The 17,269-nt window shown below is 41.2% G+C and overlaps 1 protein-coding gene across 4 annotated transcripts in view; it reads left to right on the top strand.

Moving 5' to 3' along the window:
* The first annotated feature begins 6,340 nt into the window (after nt 1-6,340).
* Nucleotides 6,341-17,269, top strand: part of steap3 (STEAP family member 3, metalloreductase) — a 38,882-nt gene continuing 27,953 nt past the window's right edge. The window contains exon 1 of one of the 4 annotated variants that reach the window (XM_048534426.1): nt 6,341-6,415. The gene's annotated coding sequence lies outside the window, so the exon portion shown is untranslated. Of the gene's footprint in view, nt 6,416-6,564; nt 6,793-17,269 lie in introns of those variants that run through there. The other 3 variants (XM_048534425.2, XM_048534427.1, XM_048534429.2) reach the window with 3 other exon arrangements.

Raw genomic sequence — 17,269 nt, 5'->3', positions numbered from 1 at the left:
CTTCCCTCTGTCTTCTATGACCAAGTCAGTTTTGTATTCATCTAGCCAGCCCACCCCAAATTCCATGTGTTTTTAGTTTTGTACCAACCTGTCATGTGGGACTTTATCAAATGCTTTACTAAAGTCCATATAAACCACATCCATAGCCCCTCCCTCATAAAATATCATTGTCACCTCTTCAAAAATGTCAATCAGATTGGTGAGACATGACCTTCCCATACAAAACCATGCTGCCTGTCACTAACTTGTCCATTTTCTTCCAAATGCGCATATACCTCGTCCCTTAGTACCTTCTCCAAGATATTCTCCACCACAAACATTAGGCTCATCAGCCTATAATTTCCTGGGTTATCCCTGCTTCCTTTCTTAAACAAGGGAAGAGCATTGACTAATCTTCAAACCTCTGGAACATCGCCGGTGGTCAACGAGGCTGTGAAGATATATGCTAAAGTCCCAGTTATTTCTTCCCTTGTCTCTCACAGTAACCTGGATAGATCCCATCTGGCCCAGGGCCTTGTCTATCTTAATGCAATTTAGGAGACCCAAAACTACCTCCTTTAATATATTGACATTCTTTAGAGTATTCACACACTCATCCCTGCCCTCAACATCAGTAATGGCCTTCTATTTGGTGAATACTGTTACAAAGTACTCATTAATGATCTCCCCCATTTCCTGTGGCTCCACGCAAAACTTCCCTCCTTCGTCCTTGAGTGTGGTTATACTTTCCCTTGCCACCCTCTTTATTCTAATATATGCATAAAAAGCCTTGAGATTCTCCTTGATCTTGTTTGCTAAAGATATTTCAAGGTCTCTTTTAGCCTTCCTAATTCCCCTGCGGTATTCCGACTAGTCATGGTGACTGCAGTACCATCTCCCAAAATCCCTCTTAGTGACGTTTCTGCCGCCCTCTGATTTAATGCAGTTCACAATTTATATCAATGATCTGGATGAAGAGACTGATGGTATGGTTGCCAGATTTGCCAATGACACTCAGTGGATATCACTGCTGCCTCACAGTGCCAGGGGCCCAGGCTCGATTCCATTCTCAGGCGACTGTGTGTGGAGTTTGCACATTCTCCCTGTGATTGTGTCAGTTTCCTCTGGGTGCTCTGGTTTCCTCCCACAGTCCAAAGATGTGCAGACTAGGTGGATTGGCCATGCGAAATTGCCTGCAGTGTCCAGGGATTTTTGGTTAGACATGGGGAAATGCAGGAGTAGGGGAATGAGTTAGGGTGGGATGCTCTTCGGAGGGGTGGTATGGACTTTTTGGGCTGAATGGCCTGTTTCCACACTGTACGGATTCTATGATCCACAAAGGAACTAGGAAACTAAGTTGTGAAGATGACAGAAGAAGAATACAAATGGACATAGGCAGGTCAAGAGAGTGGCCAATAGTTTAACAAATGAAGTATTATGCAGAAAAATTGTCAATTTTGGCAGGAAGAATAAAGAAAGAAGCATACTATCTAAATGAGGAGATATTGTAGAACTCTCACTTATAGAGGGATCTGGATGTTCTCATACATGAATTGCAGTTAGTATACATGTATAGCAAGTAATTATGAAAGCTAATAGAACGTTACTGTTTATTCTGAGGGTAACTTACACAGTTGGTGTATGCTTCATTTATACTGGGCACTGATGAGATCACCTTTACAATACTGTGTGCAGCATGGATGTCCTTATTTGAGAAATGTTGTAGATTCATTGGAAGCACTTCATAGAAAATTTACCAGACTAATTATTGGAATGTTTGTATTGTTATGTGAGAAAAGTTGATAGCCTTGGCTTGTACCATAAGACATAGAAACAGAATTAGGCCTTTGAGCACATCAATTTTGCTTTGCTAAGCAATCCTAGCTGATACATTTCTCACAGCATTCTGCTACCTTCTACAATAACCATTAATTCCCCTACTAATCAATAACCTATTTATCTCTGTCTTATATACACTCAACAACTTGGCCTCCAATGTCTTTTTTTTTTACCTTTTATTTATTAACAGGACGAGGGCATTTCTGGCTAAGCAGCATTTATTGCACATCGGGAAGTTCAGAGTCAACCATATTGCTGTGGGTCTGGAGTCAGCACATGTACCGAGACCATGTGCTGACTCCAGACCCACAGCAATATGGGCAGTTTCCTTCCCTAAAGGGGCATGGGTTTTTCCTGACAATTGTCAATAGATTCATGATCATAATTAGAGTCTTAATTCTAGATATTTTACTCAAGTCAAATTCCACCATCTGCCATAGCAGGATTCGAACCTGGGCCCTCCAAACGTTAAATGGATCTCTGGATTAACAATCTAGCTAATTAAACCACTAAGCCACTTTTGCAACAATGAGTTCCACAGATTAACCATCCTCTGGTGAAGGAATTCCTTCTCATCTCACTTCTAAAGGACCATCCCTTCACTCTGAGGCTGTGCCATTGGATTCTAGCCTCTCCTACTAGTGGAAACATCTTCTCCATATCCACTATTTCCAGCCTCTCAGTACTTTGTAATGTTTAGAAGAACAAGTGGTAGCATGATTAAAACACACAAGGTCTTCAGGGTTCTTGACAGGGTGGGTGCAAAGGGATATTTACTCTTGTGAGACAATCTCAAACTAGAGGTCACTATTTAAAAATCACTATTTAAGACAGAGATGAGGAAAAATTATTTTCACTTGAAAAATGACAAGTCTTTGGAACTATATTCCTTAATAGGCATCGGAAACAGAATTGTTGAATATTTTTAAGGCAGAGGTAAATAGATTCTTAACAAGCAAGGCATTCATAAGTTATTGGGGTAAGTGAAAATGTGGAGTAATCAGATCATCCATCATCTTATTGAATGATGGAGCAGGCTCAAAGACTGAGTAGCCTACTCTTGTGTTTAATTTGTATATTCATTGTGTGAAATAGCCTTGAAGCACAAGTAAACCCTTTCCCATAAGCAGATAAGAAAGCAGCTATGAATTTTGTATATTTTATGGGCCATATTTAGCAGTCAGTGGAAAAGAGGTATCCCTGATACAAATGGCTCCTTTCACAATTTCAGCTTATTTCTGACCCCAGTTGAGGGGATTTTCAAGGTTCCTCTAGCGAGTTAAAGTGGCCAGTCACATTTAAGTATTCTTACAGTCAGTAAACCAATAGATAAAAATCACTGAATAAGTTCACTTTCTTTTACTGGTAGTGAAATAAATAATCAGGGCTTAAACTTCAGATTAATGTCAAAAATAAAACACATATTGTTTTTATTATTTGATAAACATGTGAAATTTCTCACTTTGACATTGCAATTACAAAAACATCATTGAGCAATAAGAGATGTTAGTCTTGGGTTTGGAGACCAGTCTTGACCTGGGCCTGTGTTTCCATTAGTAATGTTCTGGATGGACCTGAAATGCAGGGTTACAGAGATAGGGTAGGGGAATGGGTCTGGGTGGGATTCTCTTCGGAGGGCCAATGTGGATTGGTTGGGCTGAATGGCCTGACTGCACACTAAGGATTCTATGGATTCTATGCAAACTTGTTGGTTGTGTCTAACAGTTCATGTGATATAGCAATACAGTATGTCAAAATAGAAGTTTCACAATCAACAATTTTTTTTCAGAATCAAAGGCTATTAAACAATACAAAAACCGAAAGAACTGTGGATGCTGTAAATCAGGAACAAACACAAAGTTTTGGAAAACCTCAGCAGGTCTGGCTGCAGCTGTGAAGTTAAAAACAGAGTTAACGCTTCGGGTCCAGTGACCCTTCCTCAGAAATAATTTATTTCTGTTGCTATTAAATGCCAATTTGAAACTCAGCATACCATGAGAAACCCATTTCAAAAAGGGACTCATCTGAATATGTATAATGTATAATATGTATAACTATCCTGGTGTTTTTACATTAAGGATAAAAATGTAACCACAGAAGTGTTCATCAGTTCAATGATTTCCAATTGATCGCAGTATGGGGCGGGGGGGGCGGGGAGGAGCCTCAACAATGCACCTTTTTGAAAAGTCTAGAACCACTGATAGCCTCCTCTGAGTTTCCAAATGTAACTGTACAGGTGCATACTCCAAACATTTCTGTCACTCTCAGATGAGCAATATCAGCAAACTCTTCAATGTCATTACTGCTACAAAATCCTAGCAATTGTCATATTTCCCTAAAATAGCCTTGGGAATTCTCCTCACATTGAGCACACTCTCCATAACATTATGTGGAACAAATGGGATTGAATTGGAACAGATTGAGCAACTCAAACTGGAAATCTGGAGGCACTGTGGGCCAATAGTAGAAGCAGAATTATATTCACCCGCAATCACGGCTTGGCATATCATCTCAATACCATTACCATTAAACCACAGGACTCAACCCTGGTTTAATGAGGAGTAGAACCGGGCATAGCTCACAATGATAACAAAGTGTGGGGCTGGATGAACACAGCAGGCCAAGCAGCATTTTAGGAGCATAAAAGATGACATTTTAGGCCTAGACCCTTCATCTGTAGACCCAGTGAAGCTATAAAACAGGACAACTTGCAGCCAAATGTGGAAGCCACTTGCATTGGCAGGACCAAGCAATCCCACAGGTAATGGATCAGGTCTAAGCTCTGCACACCCATCACATCCAGCCTTAATGGTGGTGAGTAACTAAACAATTGACAGGATCAAGTGGCTGCACAAATGTCCCCATATCAACAATGGGGGCACCCAGCATAGAAGTGTAAATGATGAGGCTAAAGCACGTATATCAGTCTTCAACCAGAAAGGTTGAGTAGATGATCAGAAATTGGGTCAAAATCCTGGAATTCCTTCCCTAATGACATTGTGAGTCAACCCACAGTAGGTGGACTGCAGTGGTTCACGAGGCAGCTCACCACCACCTTCTCAAGGGCAACTAGGGATGGGCAATAAATATTGGCCCAGCCAGCAATACCCACATCCCACAAGTGAATAAAAAAATCCATGTTGAATTACTCTGATCAGTCTTCAGCCAATATGATTCCCATCACATGATATCAAAAATTTGCTGAAGCCACTGGATACTGCAAAGACTATGGGTGTTGACAACATTCTAGCAATGGTGCTGAAGATCTGTGCTCTGGATCTAGCTTTGTCCTCAACCATGATATTCCAAAAAAGTTTCAACTTTGGTATCTACCTAGCAATGTAGAAATTTGAATAGGTATGTCCTATACACAAGAACAAATAAAATGTCACTAGGCTCATTACTGCACTTTCAGTTTAATCTCTCTCATGAGGAAAGCAGTGGAGGGGTCAATGACAATACTATCAAGCAGTATCTGCTTAGCACTTGCTCACTGACTCTCAGTTTGTGTTTTGCCAAGATCACTCTACTGGTCTCATTACAGCTTTGGTCCAATTGACAAAAATATTGAACTCCAAAGGGGAGATCAGATGACTGCCCTTGCCATCATGGCAGCATTTGATCAAGTATGGTTTCAAGGGGCTGTACAAAAACTAGACTCCATGGTAATGTCTCTGGTTGCTCTATGCCTCTTACAATAGAAGATGAATGTGCTTGCTGTAGATCAATTGTCTTATTCCTAAGACATCACTGCATAAGCTCCTTAAGGCATTGTTCTAGGTGTATAAAATTTAACACAAGTTTGCCTTCGGGCCTTTTCACAAACTCCATTCCATGTCTCTCCCTGGCCACAGCCTTAATGAGGTGGTGAAGTGGCTCAGTGGTTAGTATACTGCCTCACAATTCTAGGGACCTGAGTTCAATTCTACTCTTGGGTGTCTGTCTAAAGTTCTCTGTGGGTTCCCCCCAGGTGCTTGTGTTTCTTTCCACAGTTTGAACATGTACTTCTTGGGTGGACTGGCTATCCTAAATTGCTTAAAGTGTGTAGGCTAGATGGATTAGCCATGGAAAGTACAGGGATGGGGTGAGCCTAGTTTGGATGTTAGAGGGTTGGTGTGGGCTGAATGGCCTGCTTCTGTAATTCAGACTGCAACGCACAATTTCAGAAGTTGGTGTCCCATATGACCCTGGGCTGAATTTTTGACATAATCAGGATTACAAAACCGACTATGTCTCACTGGGCCCTGGGTGCTGAATATATGTAAGTCGTTATCGATATTTTCATGTGGTTTAAAAAATGCAAAATGAATGTTAAAATATCAAAAAGGTTTTAAATGTAAATTTGAAAGAAAAAACAAAGGGGTCAGCAGTGTTTTGGGTTATCGTGGCGGGATGGAATAAGAACTGATGAAAACTTGAAATTCTGTGTAGCTATGATAACCGTTAAGAAGCAATAAAAGGTTGGATGTTGATAAGAATTAGTATCTGCATTTCACCTAATCGCGGTACCCAGCGAGGAAGGCGCAGCCTGGAATGTCAGTGCAATAAGTCACATGATAACATTCATTTCCAGCCGTACCAAGTGCGAAGGGAGCATGTAAGTAAAGTCCGCCGTGTCATTATTAGCTTGTATTAATGCTGCAAACTGGGTTAAATTTTTTTTTTGTGATCTGCATGCTGGTTTACTTTCGATGCCCGGGTATGTGATGGGGAGACGGGGAAGTGGATTAGTTCAGCTTGTGCAAGGTTGGATGTGTCGATTCCACTCTCCGAGCTTGTGAAGTCGCCCTTGGTTTCCGACAACTTTCTGGTTAACTTTTTGTAGTTAAAAAAACAGTAACAAAACCCAAGCCTGAGCTGCACTTTAGATCTTAGCGACACCACAGACCTTTTCCCCCCGCCCCCTTCTCCCGCGGATGATTGTAAAACGTCTGCTTTGAGCGGCTGCTTTTAACTAACACAAAGTGTTATACAGTTAAGTATCACATGGAATTATAAACGTAGAAACCGCGCGGCCCAAAATTGACGCTGTCTCTGAGCGGCCCATCTTTTAGGAGGCATGCACCGTCTGTATATTAAGGGTCCACAGAAATTATTGTGTTAGTTTATTTTAAGCTCTCTCCTCAGACGGACCGGAAATAACGCGGTGTATGGTGTAGGCCCGGCGGGAAGCAAAATAAGTGCTGGCATACACTGACAGGGTTAGTATCGTGAATGGAGGGCAGCCATGTAATGAATTTCAGGACGTGAATACTTAAGTGTATTTTGTAAACCGGCTTAGTTAGGACGGTGCTTCGCAGTACAATGGGTGCAGTATAAACTAATGTGGCGGGAGCCGGAGACGGATTGAGTAAAGATACAGCGCAGATCGGTTTGGAAGATGAGTCAAGTCGAACTCAAAGGCAGTGTGAATATAGTAGGGTTAAAGTGCAAGGGAGCATGGCAAGGCTGGATAGCATTTCTATTAGTGTAAGGAGTCTTATGAGGAAAGTAGACGTATTGAGGATGTTCATCAATCCACAGGCATGTAGTATCTTTGATAACCATATTTGGTTGAGGGCTGGGCTGGACTGGGAGTTCAGTGCTCTGGGGTATATAAGTTTTTTAGGTGAGATTGGGTAAGTGGGACTTGTGAATGAGGCAGCATTGATCAGGGAGTCAATTACTGCTGCAAATGGGGGGGATGATATGGTTCCTCAAATTAGGCCATAAGCCATTGAACTTTTGAGAGAGGAGGTCACTTTGCTAGGGATGTACTATAGACCCTCAAGCAGACATGGGGCAATGGAATGACAGATCTCTAGATAGATCTCTGAAGTGGAAAAATAATTGGAGATTCAACTTCCCCACTGTCAAGTTGGATGACCAAGGTGTGAAAGCCTGAGCGGGTGTCCGATTATTACACTATGTTTAGGAAAGTCTAACACTAGTTGGAGGGAAACTGTGGGACAGAATTAATCTCCACTTGAAAAGGTAAAGGTGAATTAATAGTAGTCAGTGTGACTTTGTTAGAGAAAGATCATCTCTTAAAAAAAATTAATTGAGCTTTTTGAGATGGTAGATTAAGCTGGTGCAGTTGATAGAAGCTACAGTTCAGTTAGGCTTTTCACTGTGTCTTGTGTGGGAGACTGGTTAAGAAGCTAAGAGGCCGTTGTATCCAGGGCAATTTGGCAAATTGGTTCTAAAGTTGGCTGGTGGAAAGAGGCTGGCAGTGATGGTTAAAGGATGTTCTTAGAACAAGAACAGTACAACACAGAAACAGTCCCTTCGGCCCATGACGTTGTGCTAAATGTCGTGCTAAATGTCATGCCAAATTAAAATAATCCCTACTGCTTGCCCATTGACCATAATTCCTCCATTCCTTGCTTATTCATATGTTTATCTAAAAGCCCCTAAAATGTCCCAATCGTTTCTGCCTCCACTATCTGTGGCAGTGCTTTCCAGGCAATATGTTTTAATTTTTAAAAAAATCTTGCCCCTCACACCTTCTTTGAACTTTCCCCCCCTTACCTTAAATGCATACCCTGTAGAATTAGACATTTCAACTCTGGGGAAAACAATTCTGACTGTCAAACCTTCCTATGCTTCTCATAATTTTATATACTTAGATCAGGGCTCCCCTCAGCCTTCAACAATCCAGAGAAAACAGCTCTAGTTTGTCCAGCCTCTCCTTATAGCTCAAACGCCCTAATCCAGGCAGCAGCCTGGTAAACCTCTTCTGCACCTTTGACATTTTGCAACTGGAAGCCTGTGACCCGTGGTGTATCACGGGGATCTCTTTCTGTTTGTCATATACGTTAACGATTTTGGACACAAATGTGGGAAGTATGATTGGTACGTTCACATGACTTGAATATTGGTGTAGCAAATAGTAAGGGGTAAAAAGCCTTAGGCACATTGTAGATGGACTCAACAGTAACAAATGGAATTTCATCCTGAAAAGTGTGAAGTATGTGTTTTGCAATGTCTAACAAGGTAAGGGAATAAGTATTTTATTGGTAAGACCCTAGGAAGGACAATGGATCAAAGACCTCTTAGTGTGTATACCCATAGGTCTTGCAAAGTGAAGACTGCAAAGTGTAATTAAGATGGCATATGGGATACTTGATTTTATTAGTCGAGGCTTTGAATACAAGAGCAGGAAGGTTATAATGGAGCTGTATGTAATCTTAGTTGGGCGCAGCTGGAATGCTGTGCCTTTCTGGCCACCATGCTAATGGAAGGATGTGATTATCTAAGGAGGGTAGGTTGGAGGTTCTGAAGGATGTTGCCTGTGTTGAATTATTTCAGCTAGGAAGAGACTCCCACAGGCTGGGTTGTCTTTCTTTTCAGTCCAGAGATAGCAAAGAGGGGTCAAGTTTGAGAGGTATATGGTAGGTCGAGTGAAACATTTCCCTGTAGCAGAAGGGCGAATTTTCAAGGGCCACAGCTCTAAGGTATGGACCAGAAGGTTTAGAGGGGATTTGTGGAGAGAAAAAAGTCACACAGACAATATCTGGAACTCATCCTTAAAACGTTGGGAGAGGCAGGATTCATCAATAAATATTTAGCTGAGTATTTGGCCTGCCATAACCTGCAAGGCTACATGCCAAACTGGAAAATGGAATTAATATAGATACATGATTTATGTACTTCTAGATGGTAGTGGTTGTGGGTTTTAAAGGTGTTGTCCAAGGATCTTTGGTGAATTTCTGCAGTTTATGTTGTGGATATGATGACTGAACCTTGGTGCTGGAGAATTGAATTTATGTGGATTTTGTGCAAATAAAGTGGGCTGTTTTGTCGTGGATTGAGTGTCATTGGAGCTGTGTCCAACCAGATAAATGAGGGGAATTCCATCACACTCCTGACTTGTGCCTTGTAAATGGTGGACAGGCTTTGGAAAATCAGGTGTTAAGTTGATCACTGCAGGATTCCTTGCCTTTAAGCTGCTATTGTAGCCACTGTATTTATATGGCTAATCTTGTTGAGTTTCTGGTCATCGTATATCTGGGGATGTTGCTAGTGACAGATTCAATGATGGTAATGGCATTGAATGTCAAGGGCTATAATTAGATTCTGTCTTGTTGGAGAAGGCCACTTGCCTGTCACTTTTATGTCCTATGAATGTTACTTGCTAATTGTTACACCAAAATCAGATATTGTCCACAGCTTGCAGTATTTGGACATGGACTGCTTTAGTATCTGGGGAGTTGCAAATGACATTTAATGTTCGACTATCATCAGAAAACAGCCCCACTTCTAACTTTGTGATGGAAGTACAGTCAGTGAAGTGGCTGAAGATGGTTGGGCCTCGGATATTTCTGTGAGGAGCACTGCGTTGACCATCGTGGAGCTGTGCCTGACTAACCTCCAGCAACCACAGGAGAAGATCCACCCCCCAAATCCCATTGACTATATTTTTGCGAGGGAATTCGGAAAGAGATTCCAGAATGGCTTAAATCTATGGGCAGTTTCTATGTTCCTATCAAAATGGACATCTTTACACATGCCACATTATAAATGTGTCTATCATTCATTTGCTCATTCGTTCAACTTGTCTATATCATAGCATGAAAATTTCAAATCCTCCCTTGCAATTCATAATCACATCTAGTCAGCAACATCAGAAAAGTTACACTTGATCCCCTCATTCACATTGTTGATATATATTGTGAAATGCTGGGGGCCAAGCTCTGATCCTTGTGGTACCCCCATTTGACTTTCCAATGCAAAAAGAACCTTTCATTCTTATATGTTTCCTGTCTGCTAGCTAATTCTCAGTCTGTGCCAACAAATTATCACCAATTCGATGTGTTTTTTTTATTCTGCTCAATAACTTCTTATGGGAACTTCTATCAAAAGTTTTCTGAAAATTCAAATGTGCCATATCCACTGGTTCTTACTCATCTGTTTTGCAAGTTAGAACCTCAAAAATAACTCCAGTGGATTTGTCAAACACTCCTTCTCTTTCAAAAATCCATGTTGATCTTGTATAATCCTGTTGGTATTTTCTAAATGTCCTTTTATCCCATCCTTTACGGTAGACTAGCATTTTTCCTACTACTGACGTTAGGCTGACTGGTCAATGACTCCCTGTTTCCTCCCTCCCTATTTTTTTCAATACTGGTGTTACATTTGCCACCCTCCGATCTGCTGGGACTGGGGCGGAATCTGCAATGATTTGTCAACTTTCTGTCTCATTAATTTCTCCAGCACTTTTTAAAAAAATAATATTAATCTGCTTCAGTTCCTCCTGAACAAACCCTTACTTCCATAGAAACACAGAACCCCTACAATGTGGAAACAGACCCTTCAGCCCAACAAGTCCTCGCCACCCTTAGAGCATCCCACCCAGACCCATTCCCCAAACCAACCTAATCCACACATCCCTGAGCACTATGGGCAATTTAGCATGGCCAATTCACCTAGCCTGCACATTTTTTGGACTGTGGGAGGAAGCCAGAGCACTCTGAGGAAGCCCATGCAGACACTGGGAGAATGCCCACACAGACGGTTGCCTGAGGCGGAATCAAACCCAGGCCCCTAGCACTGTGAGGCAGCAGTGCTAACCACTGAGCCACCGTGCTGCCCAACCATTCCTAACACTTCTGAGAAGTTGAATGTGTTCCCGTTTGTGAAGAGAGAATTAAAGTAGTTGTTTAATTGATTTGCCATTTTCTTGTTTACCCCTGCAGACTGTAAGGGGCCTACATTTGTCTGCACCAATATTTTTCACATTATGTTCTTCTAGAAGCTCTTGCAGTGCACTGTAGTGAAACTTGCAGATTTACTCCAATACTTTATTTTTTTCCCTCTTAACCAACACTGGTTCCGCCTGGGAACCCTGCAGCCACATGGTATCAATGTGGACTTCACCAGTTTCAAAATCTCCCCTTCCCCTACTGCATCCCTAAACCAGCCCAGTTCATCCCCTCCCCCCACTGCACCACACAACCAGCCCAGCTCTTTCCCCCCCCCCCCACCCACTGCATCCCAAAACCAGTCCAACCTGTCTCTGCCTCCCTAACCGGTTCTTCCTCTCACCCATCCCTTCCTCCCACCCCAAGCCGCACCCCCAGCTACCTACTAACCTCATCCCACCTCCTTGACCTGTCCGTCTTCCCTGGACTGACCTATCCCCTCCCTACCTCCCCACCTACACTCTCTCCACCTATCTTCTTTACTCTCCATCTTCGGTCCGCCTCCCCCTCTCTCCCTATTTATTCCAGTTCCTTCCCCCCATCCCCCTCTCTGATGAAGGGTCTAGGCCCGAAACGTCAGCTTTTGTGCTCCTGAGATGCTGCTTGGCCTGCTGTGTTCATCCAGCCTCACATTTTATTATCTTGGAATCTCCAGCATCTGCAGTTCCCATTATCTCCGAGTCCTATGTACTGACCACTTCACTGTACGTGCTACCAACAGAGACCCCAGGCTTCAGATACTTTACGCTCACATAAGCCACCATTCTAGATCCAAAACACTGTATTTTCTGCAGCTGCCTTGAACATTGAAAAGGATCCCTGATCCAGCACTTCAGAGGAGGATCATTTCACCCAGCCAAACTGGTTTGCTGTAATTTACCCTTAAATTAATTGCTTTTTATTTACACCCTCTAATTTAGGGAGTATTGATTATTTGCCAACACCCTTGCCTTGTTTCTTATGCTTAAACACTGTTAATCTAAAGACCAATAATTTCTTGAATGACTAGACAGTAAAATGCTCACATGCTCTTATTGACCAAAGGTGCCACCTGAATTTGTACTTTCCTGTCATATCATTCTTGAATTTCTTTTAAGAAAACTCAGCCCTGTCATACAGTTATTCAACCCCTTGAGGCTAAAGATCGAGAAAGAAAAGGAAAGTGCTGTCCTCTTTCTCAATGAACTCGCTTTCACCACAGTTTGTTACGACCTACTTCCAGGGCATTTAAGCCCATATTTATAATACTGGGACTCTGATCACACTTGTAGAGTTATATAGCGCAGAACCAGACTGTTTGCCTAACACTCCATGCTAACTAAGTTTCCTAAACTAAACTAGTCCCGCTTACCTGCCTTTGGCCCATATTCCTCTCAACATTTCCTATTCATGAACCTATCTAAACGTCTTAAATGTTGTAACTGTACCTGCATCTACCACTTCCTCTAGGAGTTCATTCCACGTACAAAACACCCTCTGTGTGGAAAAAGCTACCTCTTGGCTATCTTTTAAATGTTTCTCCTCTCACCTTAAGAACATGCCCCCTTGTTTTAAACTTCGCTACCCTTTGGAAAAGACATTTGCTATTTATTTTATCTATGACCCTCATGATTTTATAAGCCGCTATAGGTCACCCCTTAACCTCCTGTACTCCAGTGGGTAAGACAGTCCCAGCCTACCTCTAAAACTCAAACCCTCCAGTTCTGGCAACAAACTGGTAAAGCTGAGCCATATCCAAACTAATAATATCCTTCCAATAGCAGAGCAACTAGAACTGTATACAGCACTCCAAAAGTGGCTTCACCAATGTCCTGTACAACCTCCAGACAACAGACCAACTTGTATACTCGATGGCCTGAGCAGGAAGGTAATGCCTCTGAACTCTCATTATCTCACTTTTGAAAGCTCCCACTTGCCAGTCGTTCCTTTACCTGTAAACAGGCTACTCCATTCAACTGTTCAAAGTTCCTAACTCATACCATCAAATTTGCCTTATTCCAATCAAGAGTTTTAACTTTTATACAAGGCCTGTCCCTTTTCATAAATATGATAAAACTAACAGAATTATGATCACTGGTCCCAAAATGCTTCCCCACTAACATTTCACTCACTTGCCATATCATCTTTCTCTAGAGAAGGTCAGTTTAGCTCCTTCTCTAGGTACATCTACACATTAATAAAGAACATTTTCTTGAACACATTTAATAAATTCTTCACCATCCATGCCGTTAACACTATGGCAGTCCTAGTCAATGTTTGGAAAGTTAAAAGCCCCTACTATTACAACCCTATTATTCTTGCATATATCTGAGATCTCACTATGTATTCATTCTTCAATTTCCCTCTAACTATTGGGGGCCTATAGTACAATACCCTTCCAATCATCCCCTTCCTATTTCTAAGTTCTACACGTATAGATTCACTGGATGATCCCTGAGAAATATCCTTTCTAAATACAGCTGTAGCATTTTTTTTAATCAAAAATGCCACTTTCCCCTTCCTTTCTCGCCTCCCGTCTATGCTTCCTATAGCATCTAAACCCCAGAACATCAAGTTGCCAGCCCTGTCTGTCCCTCAGTCATATTTCTGTAATAGCTATCATATCCCAGTCCCAGAGATAGTAGGAACTGCAGAATCTGAGATAACAGGGTGTAGAGCTGGATGAACACAGCAGGCCAAGCAGCATCAGAGGAGCAGGAAAGCTGACTTTTCTGGCCTGGACCCTTCTTCAGAAATCACTTCGGAGAGACATCCTCACCCCAGCACCAGGGAGGCAACAGACCATCCTGAATTTGCACTCATGGCAGCAGAATCTCCTGTCAGTGTCCTAATGGGAAAGTGCCCGATAACAAATACTGTCTAGAATCTTCACAAGCCCTGCTAAACCTTTTTGATGCTCAAGATCCTGCTGCAACTTTTATTTTCATCTGAGAGAATATTCCCCTCAACAATACTCTAAACAGCATATCTGTACGAGAGAGGAATAGACACAGGACACTCCTGAACAACCTTCGTACCTCTCCTGACCGACAGTGATAAAGAACTTTGAAACCAGTTACTTTTTTGGCTAATCTCTCCTGCTTTGCAGCAGAGGTCTTGATTTGCTTGCTTAGCCCTAGCCCCAAGCCTCTGAAGTCTCTTAGAATTATACAGTAACTTTAATGTAAAAAGCTAAATTGTAAGTAAGTTGTCGTCGATTTTACACAAGGTTAATACATGAAATTTAAAATTTTTGCCTCCCCTCTTGCCATTTTACAGTCTTGCCAGTCTTCACCTGAGCACCCATCAAGATTGGTCAAGAACACAAAAAACACTGCATTGATTACCTGTAGTTATAAAGACTTAACCTGAATCATGATAACCATCTTGGATTGTCAAGTATGACTTTAGTTGCGAGTGAATTTTTCCATTTGACCCTACTCGTGCCACACCTCCCTGAAATGAAATGTTTATTTTTAACTCATTTCTGGTTTTTGACTCCTGCAATCCGTATTCAGATCAAAGCTGGACTAGACCTACTGGTTCTGGCAGAATTTGAATTCCTAAACAAGTTATTGAAAAATAGATGTTACATGATGTCAAAATTCATCACATTTGTCTCTGGATCTACAAAGTGGCATAACCTCAGATCTCAAGCTGTATTTATTTATTAAAATTCACTAAAATATTTTATCATGCTATAGCTCCTTTTTGTATGAATAATTAATTGACAAATAAGACTACTTCTGTTCATCAGTGTAAATTTGGTAATTCAGTTATTCGGATCCATAATATCATTATCCCTGTTTTGCGTTACTGTGTCCACCTACACTGAAATCTTCTTTGACTTTCCATCCATTCTTATGGCTTTTGGTCCTCTAGATATGACATTTTGTATGTGTCCTACTTTGGATACCATTAAGCACTCACACCTCCACCCTCTCCATTCTTGAAGAATCTTCTGGAGGTCCATTTATTTCATTAAACTTTACTGTCAATGTTTCTGTGCACATTCCTTGCTCAATACCACGCCCCAAAGCATCTGGGATGTTTAACATTTTAAGGTGTTATATAGCTGCAAAATGGTTATTTTAATAAAAAAAAACTTTGTATCTGTTTGTATTAGGACATTGGCACTGATTCCAACCTCTCTCCTGTCATTAGCTCAGACTGTTGGCAGCTAAGTGTTTAATAGGCTCTGTATTACAAATAATTGACATTGACACCAGTGATTTTCAGCTATCCTTCGGATAGTATTGCTGTCTAATGTAACTGCAAGCGATGCAATTCTTTGCTATTGCTATGAAAAGAATTTTAGTAACCTGGTGGAACTTCTGCACTATCCACTTATTGACTGTAGACTCATCTAAAATAATTCAACAAAATTCATGCCAATATCAAAATGAGTTTGTGTTACATAATGTGCAGAGATATATTTGGTTAACCTTCATTTAAGCCTGGAAATAACACTATTGACATTGAATAGTACTGTTGACATTTAAATAACCCTTGGATCTTTTGAAGATTGTGAAGCAGTAGAATATTAAATAAAAATTAGTAGTATATCTCAATGTTCTAATGACTTAACAGCTAAAAGACTGTGCATCTGTTTATGTCTATCATTCCTGAGATAAAGGTTTGAACTGATCTAGATGTTCCGAAGGGCGGAATTGAGCAGGGAATTGTTTCTTCAGGAAGGGAGTGGAAAAAGACAACTTTTTTTTTGGGGTAAAAACTGAAAGTACTGTGAATGTTGGAATCATAGAATCGTAGATTCTCAGCAGTGTGAAGCAAGCCATTTGACCCATTGAGTCCATACTGACCCTCTGGAAAACAGAAATTGCTGGAAGAGCTCAGCAGGTCTGGCAGCATCTTTGGAGGGAACTCGGTTAACATTTTGGGTCCAGTGACCCTTCCTCAAACTTACTCCCTCAGTCCCACACACTCATTGCAAACATTCACTCTCAGTCTCACTCTCTTTCACACACACTCACTCTAACTTGCACTCCTCTAGATTGGAATAACTGCAACAAAACCTCTGAAAGGACTCAAGTTTGACACCATCAAAGACTGGTTTCAGGAGAACTCCATGTACCACCTGCATTCACAGCAGTATTAACTGTCCACAGCATATGAACTTAGAAATTAAGAGCAAGAGTAGGCCACTTGGTCCTGCAGCAATTTAGCAACTTATAGTTTGAGAATATTGCCCTCCCCTGTGAATTTGCTACCATTAAAGAGAAAAGTAACAGTGTTTTATGAAAATATCAATTCCATATTCCCCTCCAATACATGCATCACTCAGACTTGGATGTATTTTTTATCATTCCTAGAGTATTACTGGGTCACCATCCAGGGTTTCCTAGTTAATACCATTAACACTAGAACTACACTTATTCACCAAAAAGCTCATCACTGCCTCAGGACAAATGAGATGTTCGACAACTATAACCTTGCTGCTGTTGCATGTTCTCAAAACAATTTTGTTTTTTTTATTTTGCTTTTCCCCAAGACACACAAAAACTCATCTCTGCAGATTAGAAGCTTACGGTTGAATGTTCGAAACAGCAGATCAATTGGAGGTCAGCTACGATTGATCTAGATTATCTCTCTCACTTGTTGAATGTTTTTAACTGAGTGTCCTTGGTTGAGGGTTCTGAGCATTTACTTTGTAAAAGCAAATGATTACAAAGTAAAATTTTGTTTGCAATGGGAGTCTGATGTTCAACGTTTTTGAATAACCTCCTCTTCCTGCTATTTTGTTCACCTCATCTGGAATGTTTTGCAAT

The sequence above is a fragment of the Stegostoma tigrinum genome, chromosome 7 (genome assembly GCF_030684315.1).
Source record: "Stegostoma tigrinum isolate sSteTig4 chromosome 7, sSteTig4.hap1, whole genome shotgun sequence".
Lineage (NCBI taxonomy): Eukaryota > Metazoa > Chordata > Chondrichthyes > Orectolobiformes > Stegostomatidae > Stegostoma > Stegostoma tigrinum.
This window is presented reverse-complemented; position numbering and strand designations above follow the sequence as displayed.